Below are 20,103 nucleotides of genomic sequence, written 5' to 3'. Positions count from 1 at the left end.
CGGCCCCTCCCTCGAGGGGATAGCGCGATCCTGTGCAGCGACTGGGCAGCATCGGTGGCCAAGCGCTCGGCGGGCCCCAGGCCGGCCGGGATCCCGGGCTGGAGCGCGCCACGCCGCCTTCTCGACTGACTCCGCCGCGGGGCCAGCAGCTCCTCTGGGCGAGACAGGCGGCCCATCCTTCCTCCGCTTTACGGATTTCCGGGGGCGACGAATTTTGCCTCGGTCCCTACGAGCATCTCTCTTTCTGCGCTTCGCTCTCTCCCCCCGCCCCTCGCGACTCCCCCCACCCCTGGGCGCGCGCGCGCACACTCACTCACACTGGCAAGGCGCGCGTGCGCACGCCCGCGCGCCCCGAGCCGCGGAGTCTCCAGCGCCCCTGAGCAGAGATCCCACTCTCCCGGGCGCTGCTACTCACACAGGCTTCCAGCCGCCACGGGGCGTCCTCTGTCTGCGGCAGCGGCGGCGGCGGCGGCGGCGGCGCGAGCGGCGGCTGCAGTCTGGCCCCGTCTGGCTGCTCTGCGCCCCGGACGGAGTCCGGCAGAAGCGCGATCGGGAGGAGACGCCGAGGCGAGGAGGAGCCGCGCCGCGCCCCGCGCTCGCTTGCCTTGAATCCCCGCACCGTAGCCCCAGGTAAGCGGTTCCGCGGCCCGCAGCATCCCCGGCGTTGTCGGTCCTCGCAGTCCAGGGGGGTTGGTGGTGGTGGGTTTCCCGGTCCCGCCCCCGCCGCGGCCCGGGGACCAGGAGGCACCGAGAGGAGTGGGCGAGGGGGGAGGGGAGCGGAGCTGGAGGTGAGGCTGGAAGGCAGCGGTGTGGGGGAGCCCCCTGCGCCCTTTTCCGCCGCTCCCCGGGCTCCCGCACTTTTACGCGCCGGGGGTGCCCGGCGCCCCACACAGCTGTTCTCCGCTCTTTTTGCCTCTGGCCGGCTAGTGTCCGCTCGGGCTCAGCGCCCGCCACGCACCAACCGCCTCCTTTGCACCTTGGACAGCGCACCCCGCCGCTCGCCTCCCGGGGACCGCACCCGGGACCCCGTCCTGCCCGTGCAGCCCTCCGGTTGTCCCCTTCTTCCCACAGTGTCCCCCTCCTGTCTTGTATAGCATCTCCCTGCCTTGGCGGTCTCCACTCTGGCGCGGGCCAGAAACTTTCCTCCCCGCCCGGTCTGCGCGAGGTACTATTGTTGTTATTTGTGTCTGTCCCTCTTCGCCGGGGACTGGACACATGGACAGGTTCTTCCATGGCGGCGGACGATCGCCTGCCTTGCCCAGTCCGAGACGGCACTGGGCAGCTGGACTCGGACACCGGGCCGGAGCCTCGGCAGCTGGGCGCCCGCGGGTTCCCAGCCTCTCTGGACACGTGCACTCCTCCCACGGACGCGGCCCCTCCCGGACCACCCCATGTCCTCCCCCTGCACGGCCACGGCCACCCCATAGGTTGGACACCCGGGATCGTGGGCTCTGATTGGCTGATGGCGTAACCCCGCCTCCTTGGAGGGGGGTGGTTCTGGAGTGTTGTGGTTGTCATCCTGCAGCGAGCACATGGGGGAAGTGGGGTCGACAGGTGGGGAAGCCCAGTTCTAAGGTATAGTCATTCCAGTGTGTGTAACTGAGCCACCCTCCTTCCTGTCGTTTACACCGTACGCCTTACTCCCTCTTCCGCAGCCTTCCACTGTTAGAACCTTACAAATTTTTAAATTTGGCTAAGATTATGTTTGTTCAGTGGTAGCGATTTTTACAAGTAGCTTTAGGAGAATGCAGGAAACAAGTGCACAAGACGGAGATTCACAGCAAACTGGGCTGAGGATTAGAGTTTGGTCCTTTGGAGGAAGTCATGGAAGGGTGCTTACTGGATCTGAAGAGGGCGGAGAAAGGAGAAAGGAAATTGATTGATGGCAGAGACCCTGGTGCTGAAGAAGCCAAAGAAGAAGGAAGTGGTGGGTCATTTGTAGGTGGAGACTTGAAGTCCCCGTGAGCTGTACTGGGAGGCAGCTGCGTTCTGCCGAAGACCGCTCTCCGGGAAAGTAGTAATTTTTATAGTACTAAGGTAGTGATTAACACACTTTGCTTTTTGTTTTGCCAGCGGTGCACTTTTGATAGGAGACTTACAGTAATAATGTCTGCCCACATAATGGATATTGATTATTCCGCTTTCTTGTAATATGCAGATTTGCAAATGGTAATGAATTTCGTCCCTCTAGAGGGAAGCATTAAAGTGCTTTTGAAATATCGTGAGAGAAGACGAATGAGCATTGTGTAAAATCCAGACTGTCCTGACATTGTGTAGTTCCGTTCCAGAAATGCGTATAAATGATTTTGATTTCTCGTCATTTCAAAGCCCGATTGCTTCTAGCATTGTTGAGCTTTAATTCCTTCAGGCTGTTTTGATGTTGTGTCTGTACATGTTAAGAATATTGTAATTCTTATCTTTAGTAACCTTGTCAATGGGAAGCAGGCAGCAACCGATGCAGGGTAATGTTGACAACTTTATACTGAGTACACCGTGTATTATTTTATTTGTAAGCTGGTGAAATATGCAAGAGGAACATAGCATGACTATAATTCCCCAGAGACTCATATCCAAACAAAGTGGAGAATCATGTGAGGCTATTCCAGGGAGAACAGTTCAATTATTTTTTAAGATGAATAAATTTCAAAGATTCCTATGTGTAAACAGCAACACTAGTTGAATGATCTTTGGACGCACTGGCAGCACATATTAAGTCAAACAGCTTATTGAATATGTGAGATGATCAAAGGTGATGGCACAGCTTCCCCACTTATTATTACATAAGCACGGAGAAGAGCCTTGCCGTCTGGAGGACTTCATACTCAAGGAACAGGCTTGGACACATCTGACGAATCTGAAGTCATTGCTGTTGCTGAGAAGATGATTCTTACTGTGTTTTTATTTCTCTAGTTCATGCTGATTTTCCCACATGGATTTAGATGCTGGCTGTGGGCCTACGAAATCTAGATGTATGTAGACTAGAAAAGAATGTGTATCATAGCACAAACATATGTGCAAAATATATATTGATATCTGCATACAGTCACAAATTAATACACATAATTTTAGGGTACATGCAATGTATTCATATATATGCATTATTGTCAGCCTTAGAATTTTTGCTTATCTCTTCTTGTCCGAAAGGTGGCCCTGTTTTAAACTGTAAAAGCATTATCACCAGTAGAATTGGCCAATAGATCACAGAAACAGACAATAGTATTTTGTTGCCAGGCAACCACCTACTGTGAATGAAAAACAAAGCAGTGACAGCTGCTTGCACATCCTGAGACTCAGCCTGTAGCTCAGGCATCGAAGCCCTCCACATAAGACACACCTACAAGTTGCATTTCAGACAGGTGGACCTATCTCTTTTTAAAGCCGTTATTAAAATAATTTTGAATTTTTTGGTTGTAATAAGAATTATGTGGTTTTGTTGAGCGAAACGGAGTAGCTGATTTTGATTGCCCTCTTAATCTTGGTGTAAACAGAAACACCCAAGTGGGAGAGAGGTTTAGACCTTTCCCATTCTCCCCTTCAGAATCATTAAACATTGTAAACACATTTTCGCCACTGTCAGGTGCTCTTGGGATGTTATAAAAACTTGAGTTAGGTCTGTGAATAGATGGCAGCCTTTTACTGCTAAAAGATTCGCAGAGAGTGATGCTCTCTAGCTCAACCATTTAATTCTGTGCATTACTGAGGAAGAAGGGGGGAGGATGTGACAGCCTGGTGACAACCCACAGACTACCTTCACTGGGAAATACTTGACGATTTTCTCCTCTGAATCATTCTGCCTTCATCCTTTATTTACATAGAATTTGTAGCTGGGATTAAATCAGGATACTCAGAAAGTACAGCAGTAATTGCAAGTAAAGATCAGTATGGACACACAGGGCTACACTGTGGTCTGAGAGGCACAGCATACAATTTATTCTGCATCCAGTCCCATGAACCCGCCTCTTTCCCAACACTTGGAAGCTCAATGCCTTGCTAGTTATTTATAGATTTGAACAGTCTTTAATAATCTCTTATTCTGTGTGAGAATTTTTGTGTGTGTGTGTGTGCGTGCGTGCGTGCGTGCGTGCGTGCGTGTGTGTGTGTGTGTGTGTACCTTTGTGTACAGGTTCATTCTCATGCAGAGACTAGAGGGCATACTTGGATATTGTTCCATCTACCTACGTCCACTCCACTTTATTTTCTGAGCCAAGGTCTCTTGCTGGCTTCAGGCCCCAGGGCTAGACTTACCAGGATACACCACTATATTTTTTTTTTTTAAATTAGATGTGATTTTTGTCTTTTGTTTTTCAACAAATTCAGGTCTTTAAGCTTGTTTAGCAAGTAATTTACCAACTGCATTATCTTAACAGTCCCAGTGTGTAAATTTTTGATGGCGGTGAGATTCAAGATTGTGTTGGTCAGTTTGTCTTTCTACAAGAGTGCAGATATCACAGTTTCCTACATCACACATGATCTAGGGTCTTAAGTGAAGGTGACACTGAATTTACCGTCATGTTCATTTTAGGGTTCTAGTGTGTCTGTAGAAGGTCAGTCTCTAAAGGTCTAGATGGTTGTAGTCTAGATTGTTCTCAGGCTCAAAAATGAACACGAACGTATTATCGGCGGTAAACTTAGAGCACCTGGCACAATTCCAGCATTTCTTCTAACCTGAGGAAATGTATTGCATGCATGATACGTTTTGAAGTTCTTTTTGCTAGTAAAGAATCTGCATTCCCCAATGCCCGTCGTTGATGAGCAGAGTAAGCATTTAATGATAACACAATACCTTCAGTACAGGAACCAGGGTGGACTGATGGGGGGAACAGTGGAGCGACAATATTAAGTACTATTGAAAAGACATTCTCACCAGAAAAGATGCACTTTAGCAGATTGGTAGGGGGGATAAATTGATTTGCAGCATGTCTAACTTAGCTTTAGAAGCCTGCTATTAATTTGTCCTAGCTAGGAAGATTTTCAAACAATAGTAGCTTGGCAGATTTCAAGTGAACTCCACTGGTTTACCCAAATAAAAACACAAAACTTTTCCATTGTCGGAGTATGGTTTGTCCACAATAGGTATTTGTTTTGGAACTTTGGAGAGTAATCTAAATTTTAAGGTTATTTAAGAAAAGAAATTCTGACATTTCTAAATGCATTTGTATAGTAGGGTGTTAAATGTTTGATAACATATTTAATCTGCTGGAATCCTGGAATTTCACTTCCCTCTCCTATTTTCTCTTATAAGATAATGTGTTTATAGGTACAAACAAATAATACACAACACTCAATGCCTTTTCCTTTTGCTGTTTATATCCTTATGATAGAATATAGTTGGAGTCAGTTTGCTTTTTTTTTTAAATGTGCTGAAGAGATGATTTAAATAAAAGATGTTTACAGTTTCAATTTCCTTATGGCATCTTCCGCGCTTAGATCCTGTAAACTCTCACCCACCCAAATAGGATTATTACTGAAAACAAACAAGTAAATGCATAAGCAGCATGCCATTGCCACCCTGCAGGCTAGCCAGCCAAGCATCTCTTCCCACCCTTAGAACTGTGTTTACTTCTGTGCACATATACATGCATTGGAAGTTGAAAGGTCTATAACTCTTGTGGATAGAACTAGTATTTGACTGGAAGATTTGTGTGTGGTCATATTGAAGGTGAAGATAAACTATTCAGATTTTTCAAAATAGGATAGCATAGAAAGAATCAAGTTTACTCTTGTTGGAAAGTTTGTACAGTTATTTGATAATATAACCAACTGTAGCAGCTGGAACAATATTCAGGACTCACAGCTGGCATGATGGATGACACCCCAGATATGCTCTGTGGGGTTAGTCCATCTTCCCTTCTTCTCTGTGTAATAATGCAAATATTTCAGTCTTCCTCCAAGTGAAAAGTAGAAGCTTAGAATATGGAGAAGACAGTACTGTCATTTTCTAATAGCTTTTATATTAACAAATCTGAAATAGCTAACTTAGCCAGTGATTTTTGGGAATATGCTTCCTCCTAGTGTAAAGTCACACCAGAATTATTGATTTTTTTTTCCACAAATATAGCCATCCCTAGTATGGAGCAGCTCTTTAAGAGCCCACAGCAACATAACAAAGGTTATGGCTGTAAGTCCGAAGGAATACTTTATTTGGCTGGCACTGGAGAGTAAAGTCTGCGAGCTTCATGTAATTATCCAGACTGGAATGCAGCCAAGGCTTGGTGCCTAACATCCCAAATGGTGGGGAAGTACCATGGATGAGGTGTGTTAGTGACTTCAAGTGCCTTGGTCTCATTTGCAAGGGGACACCTTGTGCATCTCGAAAGCCTCAGAAGCCATTGTGCACATACAGGACAGAGCTCAGAGTCACTGTTGCTATCCAGATGCCCAGGATTTATACCATCGAGAAAGACCTTTGTCCTGATGCGTCTTGGTGATGGAGGGTGGGTGAGGACCCCGGCCTGAGTTCCGATTGCTCATACCTTTATTTCCCACTGCTTGGGTGTTTGTCTCCTATGAAGGGTTTTATTCCTGGATGCATATCGGCACGTCTTTCATGACATGTAAGGTGATAAATGGTTAAAGTAAAGTTCAATATCCCTGGTTAGGAAGTCTATAGTCTACAAGTGGGAAATTCCATGCCTTACATTATGGGGTGGGGATGAGTTGCTGTCTAGATTGTGGGTATAATAAAAATATAGTGTGAAGTTTCCTTTAGGCTACATGTATATAAAACATAACTGAGTTTTATGTTCAGGTCTCACCCCTAAGATGTCTCATTACATGTATGTAAATATCTGCAAATAAAATTCAAAATACTTCTGGTACCAAATAGTTTGAATGATGGATATTTTTAACCTATGCCTTCTAACAGGGATTCCTGACTGCCTTCCATATATATCAGTGATCAGTATACATTTGTCTGGTTCTAGTAGTGAAATTGTACTTACTCTTTTATTTAGAGCCATTTTTTTTCTTCCTGGTGTAGGGGCATTCATAATGCCATCTTAGAGACTATTTCTTCAACAAACATTTATTGAGCATTTGCTGTATGAATGGTACTGTACTTGGCTCCATGGTTTATAGACTCTTAATACTTCATTCCAGCTGTTTGGAGAGAACATTTTTACTTTCAGAAAAGTACACAAATTCATTGTGCTCTTCAAAAGAGTTGACAGGGTCCACCAAAGGTTTTGAAATTTAGTGAGATCAGCCAGCCCATCTCAAATCTGCCTGTTCACAGGACTCTCATGCCATACCTATCACAGTGCTAGTTTGCAGATCCTACCAAGACCCTTAGGAATGTGCAGAGACGTAGCTGGGGGAGAGGCCAGAGTCGGCTTCATATTCGGCATCAGACACCCCATGCTTCTGTAAATATTTCCCCCTTCCCCTCTTATGTTGTTTAGCTTGGTAGTGTAGTAAGTAAATGGCCTTCACAGTGGACCTCAGCATAGCTGAGCTGGCTCATGATAACCATGATAGCCATGATGGATGCCCTGTCCTGTGTCCTAGAGTTGCACCATGAAACGGCTCCTCAGTAACCCAGAGAGGCTGTCTGGTACCCTGGGGAGTTAAAGGCTGTGTCTCTTCCCACCATTATACTGGTTCCCAGGCAGATAGCTTGCACTTACATTCTATCTGAGGCAACTCTGAACAGGAGATGTTGAACTGGTCCCTAAATAGAGCCTTCCCCGCTGCATTCCAGTGTGTTTGTAGAGCAAAGTATGCTCCATGCTACCAAAGAGAAATGTGAACACCAAGCCAGCCACAGACCCTTTGATCTACAATGAAGTAGTGCCTGTAAGATAATGTATGCTAGTGCAGTGGTCACGCAAAGCTTGTGGGAGTAACCGACCAATCGCCGACTTGACTTAAGGCCCGCTCCACGAGATGCAACCCATACCCAACAGTGCTTGGGTGACCAAGAACCTGAGACTAGATAGCCCAGGGACCTGGGGTAAAAGTCAAATAATGCAAGGCTAAAGAAAAAAAAAATGTAGTGATAAAATGACTCCTAATGATATTCTGCCATACTCATAGTTCAGCTCCTTGCTCAGCCATCATCAGAGAACCTTCCTCTTGCAGCGATGGGAACAAATATAGAGGCCACAGCCAGACATTATGCAGAAAGTAAGAGACCTTAGAACACTCAGCCCTAAATGGGATATTGCCATCAAAGTCCTCCCGTCAGAGCTCAGGGAACTTATGGAAGAGGAGGCAGAAAGAGTGTAAGAGCCAGAGGGGATGGAGGACACCAAGAAAACAAGGCCTTTTAAATCAACCTGAGCAAAGCTCGTGAACTCACAGAGACTGAAGCAGCATGCACAGGACCTGCACCAGGTCCTACGTGTATATAGTATGGCTTCCAGTTTAGTCTTTTTATGAGATTCCCAAGTGCGCAAACGAGTAGGTCTCTGGTTCTTGTGCCTTCTTTTGAGCTCTTTTCCCTCTGTTAGTTTGTCTTGTCCAACTTTGATGTGATGTTTTTCTTACTATATTTTTGAAAAATGAATGAATGAAAACCTAGCCACTAGGGTAAAGGTTAACAACTGAGCTGTCATTTACACTTTCTGGAAGAGAGAAAAATCAGTTTTCTCCAATGAAGTGACACTGGGTATATCAACAACTCCAGGGCAAACTTGTATGACCAACATATAATGGACTCCACAGTTTTTCTTTTTGGGTGTTCATTTTATTTTCTTGATTTGGGGAGCTTTTGTTGTTGCATTGGATTTTTTTTTTTTTTTTGAGAAAGAATTTAAAGTTGGGTGGACAGGGAGGGGAGAGTATCTTTAGGGACTTGGGAAGGGAAGACTATGATCAAAATATATTTAAATTTAAAAATTGTTTGAAATAATAACAAAGGAACCTCTAGACCATCTGATGGCTTGAAGCTGCCCATTCCTCTGTCGTCGGAGTAAGCAATTTTCTGTTGTTTCCTCAGTGGGAAAGGTGTGAGGGGTTTCTGTTTCCTTAAGTGGACATCTTTCAGTTCCTTAAAGCATAGAGGTGATGCAAATCTGATAATCCTGTGTTCATAATCACACCACTGTACTCCAGTCTCCATCTCTTTCCTGACCATTTAGGACTTTGTTTCAAAGTACCAGGTTCTCGTTGTCAAATGATTTGTCGGATTTCTTTCCAATGTCTTTGTTGCTGTCTTCTAACACCCCCTAACCCCCACCCCCACTAACCTTTCCTCCTGACAGCAGTTCTTTCTGAGCCCATGTCTGTGGAAAACCCTTAACATATTAACGTGCTTGTGGGTCAAGTCTCTGCTGCATCCGGGTTTGCATTTACTGACGTTGCACTTGTCTGCATTAAGATAGCTTTTGTGTGTTTTCTTAGACTCCTCTGCCTCCCTCCTGTAGAAGTATATGTGTTTCCACAACCAACACAGTGGTAAGAATGCTGATGAGAACGCTTTGGAAAGAAGAGAGCTAGACTCAAGTAGACTTTATCTATAAAGCAAGTGACAAAGGCAAATTGGGGACCACCAAAGTTAGGACTGTAATGTACTCACACTACCTTGAGGAAGGGACCACAAAATAGTTAGTTACTTTGCATCCTGAGAGATGGTGGTGGGGCAGTGATTGCTCAGATACGCCTCTCCCCCAAAATGGTCTTATTGGCCATTGATTGCCACCATATTGGTCCTTGAGCTTCATCCATCCATTCTCCAGGGCACCTAGCCAAAGATAGAGTTGGGTGTTGGAGCCCTTTTTTAAGACAAAGATTAGAGCAGGGCGGTGGTGGCGCATGCCTTTGATCCCAGCACTCAGGAGACAGAGGCAGGTGGATCTCTATGAGTTTGAGGCCAGCCTGGTCTACAGAGCGAGTTCCAGGACAGGCATCAAAGCTACAGAGGAACCCTTTGGGGGGGGGGGGAACGACGACAAACAAACAAACAAACAAAAGATTAGAGGTATCCAACCGAGATGCTCACAAGAGCACATCAACTATCTGAAGTGCTCTAACCTTAGATGCCAGAAACAGCCCACTGACCATTGCAGCCTGCATGGTGGATATTCTTAGAGTTAACAACTATCTATATTGTCACCAGCCATACAGATGCAGAACGTGGAAAAATGCAGACCTTTGGTAAAATAAATTTAAGTATTGAAGGATGGCCTTTGGAACGGCCACTGAATGTGTTCTCCTGGCCTCATGGTGGGCACAGGGTGTGGGGATGTTTTGTGGGCTGGTGCACATGGTTATGAAGGGATGGGTCTGTCTGGAACCTGCCCATAAGGCTGCTTGCTTGCCTCTGCTCTCGGTAATGATAAGAAGTGGTGAGTGCTGGGCTGTGGGTTGTGGATTAGGTGGCTCTGGACGAGCTGACAATGGAAAAGAAATAAGCTTATTTCAGATGAGCATAAGCTTCAAGGCAAGTAATTAAGACACACTTCAGCTTCATGGGAAAATTAGGATTCGAGTTAATACAAGTGCCGGGCTGGAAAAAGACGAGTCACCTGCTCACCTGTAATCAACGAAGAACTGTTTAGTAACAAAGCATCAATTACGCTTGCGCTGGTGTGACTTTCTCCTCTTTCCCTTGCTATTATATCACTGAACTGACTGAGTCCAGACTCCTTTTCTCTCTGGTGACACTCTATGCCCCTTTCTTTCTTCAAGAGGTCCATGCCTACACAAGAGAAAATAATCCTTTCTTGTGCTATATCTCCCCCCCCCAAGTCTTTTACCCATTTCACTTACATCCTTCTACAGAGATGCACGCTCCCTCTCCTGGTTACACAGTCTGGTGCGGTGGTGTGTGGACAGAGTTTTAAACTCTACATTTCTAAGTTTTTGAGACTCAGTTTTGACGTGTAACACACAGTGGGTATTTGGAAGTCATAGACTCTGCTGATTCTGTTTATTGGTCAAAGTGCTCACCACTGTTAGTGTTGGGTGAGCTCTAAGTAGTTTCTGATTCTGAAAAGCTGCCTGTTAAAGTATTACTTTTGACCCATGCATTTTAAATCTCACACAGCATTGTGACCTAGCTTGATATTCGTTTTGGAGTAGAGATTTAATGTTTTGGGAGAAAGGCATGCTAGATAGTCATTGTGCCAAATGAATAGGTATTTATTGTGCCAGGTTCACACTAGATGCTGAGAACACAGTAGTGACTGAAATAATCATTATTCCCGATTCCTGGGAGTTCATAGCTTACTGGTAATGACATTAAATAAGTAAACACAAAATAATTATATAATTGGAACTTGTGATAAGCTCTTGGAAAAGACAAGGTTTCTCTGTAAGAGTATAATGAGGGTACAGTGGTCAGGGGAGTCTTCTAGGGAGAGTAATTTATCAATTAATGCCTGAAGGGTGGTTAAGATTATCCAGATGGGGAGTCCTATGTGTGGTGCCCAGAAAGAGCTTGGTTTTTGGAAACTAAAAAAATGGCCAGTCAACATTGCTGGGCATCAGATAGTGAGAGTAGGCTGTGTATAAGAAGGAGGCTAGTGAGACTGATAATGCCTTCTGCTCTGTGGCCTGAACTTAAATCTTCCCTTAGGAGTGCTGGGGAGCTATTCAGAGGATTTCATCTGTCCTTCTTTTCAAATTGAGGAAAGTTCATACAACATAGCGTGAAACATTTGGAAATGAACACTACAGTTGCATTTAGTGCACTTGAAAGGTTGTGAAAGTACCACGTGTGCATCCTGTAAAGCGTTTGTTTTTTTCTTTGCACATGGAAACCCTGTACTGGCACAGTCACCCGAAGAGTCAAGGGAAGTGCTGAGGACTGGTGTTGGTATTCATGATCTTTCTGGGGAGCCTAGAGAGGACTCAGAAGGGGAAAGACTGGAAGCAATAGGACCAACATGGGGATGATTTGTCAAGTCCAATGGTTATGGGCTCCTGAACAAGGCACAAGGATAATGGGCCCAGATAGAGATGATTAGAATGATCTGAGACAAGAGTCACACAATCACGTTTGATTATCTGCAAGAGATTGAGCACTCTTGTAATTATGTACGTCGGGCCTGTCTGGAATGCTTGGTAGACCTATAGCTACTTGAGTCTAGCTCACATAACTGGTGCAGAAGGACTAAAGATGGTCCCAGAAGGATTCTTACTGCGGTGAAGACATGAGGACCAGCCATGGTTTTCTTCTTGTTCATTCTGTACTGAAGATTAAAAGCGTCCAACTACCCATCTCGGCAGGATTGCACTAGTCCTGGGTATAAAATAGACAAATACACAATTACACATATAGAATATATGGAACATATAGAATGTTGAGTGGGATAAATGCTGTTTGGGGATTCTTTATAACTTGATGCCTAAGCTAAATATGCAATATAAATGTTTGGTTGGGTAGAATTTATTTTTGATTTTTTTTCTTGGAACAGTCTGACTCTCCCAATATGCAACAGTAACAGACTGAATAAATGCAATATAGCAATTTATCATAAAATAAATAAATTATTAGTAGAAATTAACTTGTAAAAAATATTACCTTATCTTTGTAAAATTCCTATTACTTTAAAGAAATGTTCATACCAATTAAACTGATTTTAGAAGCTAGGGTACTTGAGACTATTTTTTTGAGATCTAAAAAGCTATAGTTAACATTTACCAATAAACAGATCACAATTTTTATCTTGACTTCTGTTCTATTTGTCCACAATGGGTGTTGCCAGCCCAAGCAAATCTGTGGCACTCAAATGTGCATATCCCAACAGTGTTTAGAAATCTTTGAAATAATCATTCCTCAACAGTCTATACCAAATGGGCTCAGTGATAACTTCAGACACGAAACTAAGAGGGAGCCATAGTCTTTTGGTTCCCTTGAAACCATTACCTTGGGAAGGTTTAAGTGACTGAAATAAAGATTCAAACCTTATGGACACATTAGGGATTTGTCCAAGAAGAGTGTGGCTATCCAGCCTCCTTCGGGGATAAGCTAACCTTCTCTGCCCGGTACATTAGACCTGCGCCTGGCTGCCCTCTGCACCTCTGAGTGGCGTCCTTGATACATTGTCTGTTTGCTCTGCCATGCCTCTGTCTTTCCAGTGTGAGCATTCTTGGGTTAGATGAAGCTCAGTTTCTGAGAGAAGAAGCTTCCTCTTGATCAGTGCTATTTCCGGTCTCCTGGAGGATGGAAAGACACTTCGAAACCTCTGGCTGTGCTCCTCTTTCAACGTGTGTACATTCAGCCCTGAAAGAGGTGCCATTGCTTCATCACGGAATCTTATAATGGCATAATATTCTGAGTGCCTGGCTTGTTTCTTCATTATTTTTCTTCTCCCAGAACATTTAAGTTTAGAGAGAGCTTGGAGGCAAAGCTGTCCATTTATTTTGTAATACAGACAGAATCAGTAAATACCCAGGTTATTTTTAAGTTTAATTTTCTCCTCACAAAAAACGCATGCCATTATGAAATAAAACACTATAAAAGATGCGGGAAGAACAGACCATTCCTCAGAAGCCCCATAGACAACCGTTGCTGACACTTTAGAAAAAGTGTCCCTCGCATACCTCCCACTCTGCTGTGTGTGGAGGTGGGCGGGAGTGAGTGGGGTTGTATTCACATAAACACTACATACAAACAACATTGTAAACAAATGGAATTTTTGATTTATGTTTCTCTACAACCTGTTGTTTTTTTCTAATGTAGGCATCATTTCATTTCAGATGGTGTGTATAATATATATGTATATATAATATATGATTTATATATTTTTATTAAGAAAATGTTTTCATTCATTTTATACATCAAAGATCCCCCTCTTCCTTCCTTCCCCCCCGCCCTCTCCCAACCCATCCCCCACTCCCTTCCACAAGAAGGCAAGGCCTCCCATGTGGAGGTACATCCAGTAGAGGCAAGTCTAAGCCCTTCCCCCTGCCTCAAGGCTGCATGAGGTGTCCCATCATAAGTAGTGGGCTCCACAAAGTCTGCTCATGCACCAGAGATAGATTCTGATCCTATCCCCAGGGGCCCCCCAAGCAGATCAAGCTATACAACTGTCTCACCATGCAAAGGGCCTAGTTCAGTCCCATATAGGCTCCACAGCCATTGGTCCAACTTTCATGAGTTCCCTCTAGTTTGGTTTGGTCGTCCCTGCATGCTTCCCCATCATGATCCTGATGCACTTGCTCATAGAATCTGTCTTTTCTCTTTTTGACTGGACTCCTGGAGCTCTGTCTAGTGATTGGCTGTAGATCTCTGCCGGGTAACTATAAGAATCCTGTACAACAAAACCACCTCTGGAAGCATCACCATCCCTGACATAAGCACTACTATAGAGCTATAGTAATGAAAACAGCTTGGTATTGGCATAAAAGCTGATATGTGGACCAGTGGAATTGAATTGAAGACCCTAACATTAACCCACACACCTATGAACACCTGATTTTTGACAAAGAAGCCAAAAGTGTACAATGAAAAAAAGAAAGCATCTTCAGCAAATGGTGCTGGCATAACTGGATGTCAGCATGTAGAAGACTGCAAATAGATCCATATCTATCGCCATGCACAAAACTCAAGTCCAAGTGGATCAAAGACCTCAACATAAATCCAGTTACACTGAACCTGATAGAAGAGAAAATAGGAAGTAGTCTTGAACACTTTGGCACAGGAGACCACTTCCTAAATATAACACTAGTAGCACAGACATTGAGAACAATAATTAAAGGGGACTTCCTGAAACTGAGAAGCTTCTGTAAGGCAAAGGACACAGTAAATAAGACAAAACGACAGCCTACAGAATGAGAAAAGATTTTCACCAACCCCACATCTGATAGAGGGCATGATTTGTATTTTTAATGATTGAATGCTTGTATTGGGTACCTTTGTGCTGGCTAGTTTTATGTCAACTTGACACAAGCTAGAGTGACTGGAGAGGAGGGATCCTTAACTGAGAAAATACCTCCATAAGAGGTATTGGGCTGCACACAAGCCTATCAGGTATTTTCCTAATTAGTGATTGACTGGGGAGGGCCTGGCCATCATGGGTGGTGGAACCCAGTGGTCCTGGGTTCTATAAGAGAGCAGGTTGAGCAAGCCATGGGAAGCAAGCCAATGAGCAGCATCCCTCCATGCCTCTGCATCAGCTCCTGTCTTCAGGTTCTTGCTGTGTTTGAGTTCCTGTCTTGACTTCTTTCAATGATGAACCGTGATGTGGAAGTGTACGATGAATAAATCCTTTCTTGGTTTGGTCATGGGGTTTCATCACAGCAAAAGTAACCCTGACTAGGATAACATTCATGGTAAGAAACACAATTCTTGGGCCAAACTGGCATAATAATGATAAATCTATTGAAAAACTCTGCTGTTGTAATTTGAGTGTTCTCTCAAAGGTCCGTGTGTTGAAGCTTGCTCCCAGCCTACAGTGCCCTTGGGACTGTGGACCTTTTATGAGGTAGGATTAGGACTCCTAATAAGACTGTGACCCTTGCTCATCCTCACCCTGCTTTCTGGCTTCCATGTGGTGAACAGTGTTCTCCGCTGTGTGCTGTCACCATGATGCTCCACTTCAGAGGCTCCCAAACCGTGTGGCTAATCAACCACAGACTGCAACTTTTGCAACTGTGAGGGAAAATGAACCCTTGTAAGCTGATTTTTCTCGGCCGTTTGTCGTGGTGGTAGCACAGCAGCCACGCCATTGCCATTTTCTCTCTGCCTCAGATTTAGGGAGTTTACGCTAATTCCATCTCACCCGCATGAGTCAGGAACTAAGTTCTGAAAAGCCTTTCGGAGTTGGTAGCTAATGGTGTCTGTTGGAATTTTCTCCAGCGTTGCTGACAGACATGAGTTTCTAATTTTTATTTCAGAGACCACGGCTGCTCTGAGTACACTTAAAATATTCTCTTGATATTCATGTGGTGACAGCCCTTTGGTAAATTACTATTAAAAAATGTTGGATCCAAAGTTTACATCTTACTAGCCAGGAGCCATCTTATTTATAGCATGGTACTTTTGCTAATAATATGCTGGTATCACTCAACTTCCTGTTGGAAGTTTTTTTTTTTTCTTTAATATTTATTTGGTTTTTTTTTTGTTGTTGTTGTTTCAAGATTCTAAATCTTTTAAGTAGAGGTTTCAGAGCTAAAGGAAGATCTCAGATGTAACAGTTTCTCTTGCAGAACAATTTTGAAATGACATCATTTGAAGCTGACCATAGCTGCTGTAGACAGAAGTGATGTATTCTACCAGTTATGAGCCTAGTTTCTGGTGGGTGATAGCCCAGAGATAACTATTTGGAAGCCTCTGGGTGCCCACCTTGTCTGGTTGATGGCAGGTGCTGGCTCGTATGAGCCGTTACTATCATCCTTTTCATTTCAGTATGTGTGGGAAAGACCAGTGAAGCATGATGGGAAGTCAGGGGAGTTGATGACCATTCGTATGTTTTCTCTGTGCTCTCAACTAGTTTTGCTGAAAATCTTGTGGTTGAATTTATTGGAGAAAATTAGCTTAGGGATCGGTGATTTCTGTAGTGGCCAGGCCTTGTGGAGGCCACACTTTTGAGGCAAGGAATAAGGAGACTTACTGAGCTGATGGACACTCAGGGACCCAGTGCAGACATGCAGTGTAGCAGAATTGCTTTGATTAGTGTGGGTGAGAAGGGTGTGTGAATAGAAGCCTGCTTGAAAAACTCAGTCTACCGTGAATATCGTTTTAAAAGCTTTTATTTATTTTTACTTTATTCAGGAACTGGAGTTACAAATGGTGGTGTGGTGCCATGTGGGTGCTGGGAACCGAACTGGGTCCTCTGTAAGACCCCAACAAGTGCTCTTAATGGCTGAGCCATCCTTCCCGATCTGGTGGTGAATATCTTGGAGTGTTCTCAGGCATGTGTGCATAGGATTTTTTTTTCATCCCCACAGCAGTTGTTGATGTCAATAAGAGTAAACTGTAGCACAGAGAAGTCCAGTACCATGTCTGCTGTCCTTGCTGGTAAGTGGAGGAAACAAGAACGTGAGTCCTCTCTTCTATTGTGTTGTGTTCCACAATGCCCCTCTACTTTAACACAGAAACTACTAATAACCAGCTTTCTTTTATTTTACCTAATTTCAGAGAAAGGAATGCAACAATGAGTATCAAAATAAAAATGCAGCATTGAAGAGATCCTCCTGAGAATCGCTATTAAACATGTTTGGTATTGCAGAGGGCTCAAATGGAGAAGGTGACATACACAGGGAACAGGGAAGTCGGGTCACTGGCAGCGACAGGAACAGGCCTGCCTGCAGAAAATGACTGTGAGTTGTGAGTTTTCACAGGCAAGAAACACACGGAAGGAGGCCAAGAAATACAAAGAGACCAGATAAAGTGATGTGATATATGTCCATGTGTTTTCAAACCTATAAATGTGTTAAAGAAATGCTAATAATTGCCAAACTAGAAAGGTTCATCACGGGAGCATGCTCACCTCTGTAACGGAAAATTTGATTACAGTTAGAAGTTTGGGGGAGTTTGGGAGGTGTTTGAGCTTGCCTGCTGTTTTTAATTGGATCGAGTGTGTTAGAGGGATGTGGATCTAGCAACTCAATCAAAATGAGACAGAAGAAAAGGACAACTTATACATAAAGAACACATTATAAGAGGCAAATATATGAACGGAGGGGAAGAGAGAGCTGGGCTTAGCAGAGTGAGTGGATAAGAATAATGGCTTCCTGGAGTTTCACAACATGGCCAGGCCTTCTGACATTTAGAATATGGAGGAGTTCTTTGGCAGTGTGGGCCAAGAGCTGTGCCCAGCTCTCTTCGCCTCCCTTGCTCCTTCCATATCTAATTGCTGGATGCCAGGTGGAGCTGGAGGGCACTGGCAGATTGAGTGGTCCTGGTGAGTCTCCTATTACATCTGGCAGCAAGTGCACTGCTCTCCACGGGCTCCTGCTGGCTGCTGCACACTGCCCGTGTTGGTGGAGTCAGCCAGTGGACAGCTGATTCAGAGCCATGGGGGCGTGCACAGAGCTTTGGCTCGTGGCCAGCTGTACATGGCAGACCCTGCTCACCGTTAAGTGCTTCAGGGGGAACTGAGTGCATTCTTTCCCACTGACGCTCTAATGAGCCCATTACAGAGTATTTGCTGCAGTGTCTCCTTAAGTCGCCTTTGTTGAGAATAGACTCTCTTGGCCAACTGCACGGATCCCTAGAAACTTCCCTTTAACGCACGCTCTAAACTTTTCCCTCCAAGCTGGAGGCAACTGCCGTCTGTCCCTTCCATCCGTGGCTGGGGATAGCCGTGGGCACCGATGATGCTATTGTCTTAAACAAAACCCCGAAAAATAGATGCAGAGTGAAGTTGAGTTTCTGCATCCTTCAGGGCAGCCCTTCTGACCCCAACATTAAGACAACCCGGGAGCAGCACGGGGCGTGTGTGTCAGTGAGCAGTGCATGCTTGAGTGGTCCTTGGTGTCCAGAGGCTGCACCCTCATCTCAGCACTGAAGATGCTGTTGCAAAGCCCCAAAGCCCCAAGTTTGTGCCCACATCTCTTTAGTCCCAAAATCTTAGCGTGAAATATTTAGTACCCTAGGAAAGCTAAATTAATGGTGAGTCAGAGTAATTAAGGCAAAGTAAATAATCTCCAAGGTTCTCACTCCCCCGTGAAACTAATTTCAAATCTTATCCTTCATGTGTTAAAAATAGTTCTCTGCTAATTCAAGATGCCCATGCACTGTGCTGGTGAAGTGCACTTCAGTTCTGTTGAAAGGATGCAGATTAGAGAGTTATTTTCAATTGGGCACTTTTTTTTTTTCTCCAAGAGAGGCATTCATTCTGGCATCCTGAAAGTGAGAATCTCTACGGGTGAGTTGAGAGTTGAGTACAGCTGCAGCCAGGCAGATGACGGGCCAGCGAGCTTAGGGTAACTTGCTGCTGGAGCATCCTTTTCATCCTTTCAGTGAGAATTAGTTTCCAGCCTTCTCTCCATCGATGAGGCTTGTTCAGCTTGTGCAGGGGTTTGATGAGCCAAAGCCTGACCTTGCTGTGTCTACTCATTTAGAAAATAAGTCCACCTGTGGCCCTGGGGGATGGCTCATCGGTAAACGACCCACTGCACAAGCATGAGGTGCTGAGTTTGGGTCCCCAGAACCTACATAAAAGCTAGGCTTGAAACACGTGTCTGAAACCTCAGCACTGGGTGTAAAGATGTATGTATATTATATATATTATTTATGTATTTTTATTTTATTAATGTATTTATGTATATTTATATAATATGTATGTACATAAATTATTAGGATCCCAGAGCTCGTTCACCAGCCAGCCTGGCCAAATCATTGAGCTCCAGGTTCAGTGAGAGACCCTGTCTCAAAAAATGTGGTAGACAACAACTGAGGAAGACATTTGACATCTATCTCTGACCTCCACTTGCACACACCTATATGAACATCTACACACACACACACACACACACACACACACACACACACACACACACACACACACACACGGTGTATTTTGCTCCAGTGAGCAATGGCAACACTGGAACTGGAACATAACTTTAGTTGGTATCTGAAAACACTTAGAGTTACAAGCCCACACCTGCTTCTTGTTTATGGATTTTAGAGGTCAAAGCACTAAAGCACCTCTATGGATAAGGGAGACATGTGCATTACCCTATTTGCCCAGGGCCTGAGGGGCGGAGTGATGGCTTGGATTGATGTGCTTTTTCCAGTGGGTGGAACTCTTCAGGGCTTGTGACCATGGTCTTGATCACGTGAGAGAACTTTCTCTTTCTTTGTGATAAGAGCATCTCTCTTGGGTGAGAAGAAGAGCTGCCTTTGGAGAGAAACGTCTAACATTGGTCCTCCATTGCCTCAGCTGAACTATGAGGTCATGACCATTGCGTCGTATGCCTGCAAATCCCTCTGTGACCTCTTTCTCCAGGGCAATGATGCTTTGCTTTGGAAGTGTTGTGAGGTGCTGACACAAGAATGGAAGGCACAGGATGCCATGTATATCACACAGTTGCATATGGCCACCTGGCCAGAGCAGAAATATGGCTAAGCAGTGGTGATGCCTGTGGGCGGTGGCTTTAGTGAATTTTTTATCTTCACAGATACCTAGCTTTGGTACCACTTAACCTTTTAGAGGGTGAAATGCCTCTTACTAAATTTTCATTTCTCTTTCCAACAAAACAAAACACATG

General features: G+C 44.6%; 1 protein-coding gene across 1 annotated transcript in view; it reads left to right on the top strand.

Moving 5' to 3' along the window:
* The first annotated feature begins 373 nt into the window (after positions 1 to 373).
* The window catches only part of Enox1 (ecto-NOX disulfide-thiol exchanger 1), a 552,113-nt gene continuing 532,383 nt past the window's right edge, over positions 374 to 20,103 (top strand). The window contains 1 exon segment of the mRNA XM_037208374.1: positions 374 to 630. The gene's annotated coding sequence lies outside the window, so the exon portion shown is untranslated.

Source organism: Peromyscus leucopus, chromosome 9 (genome assembly GCF_004664715.2).
Source record: "Peromyscus leucopus breed LL Stock chromosome 9, UCI_PerLeu_2.1, whole genome shotgun sequence".
Taxonomy (NCBI): domain Eukaryota; kingdom Metazoa; phylum Chordata; class Mammalia; order Rodentia; family Cricetidae; genus Peromyscus; species Peromyscus leucopus.
This window is presented reverse-complemented; position numbering and strand designations above follow the sequence as displayed.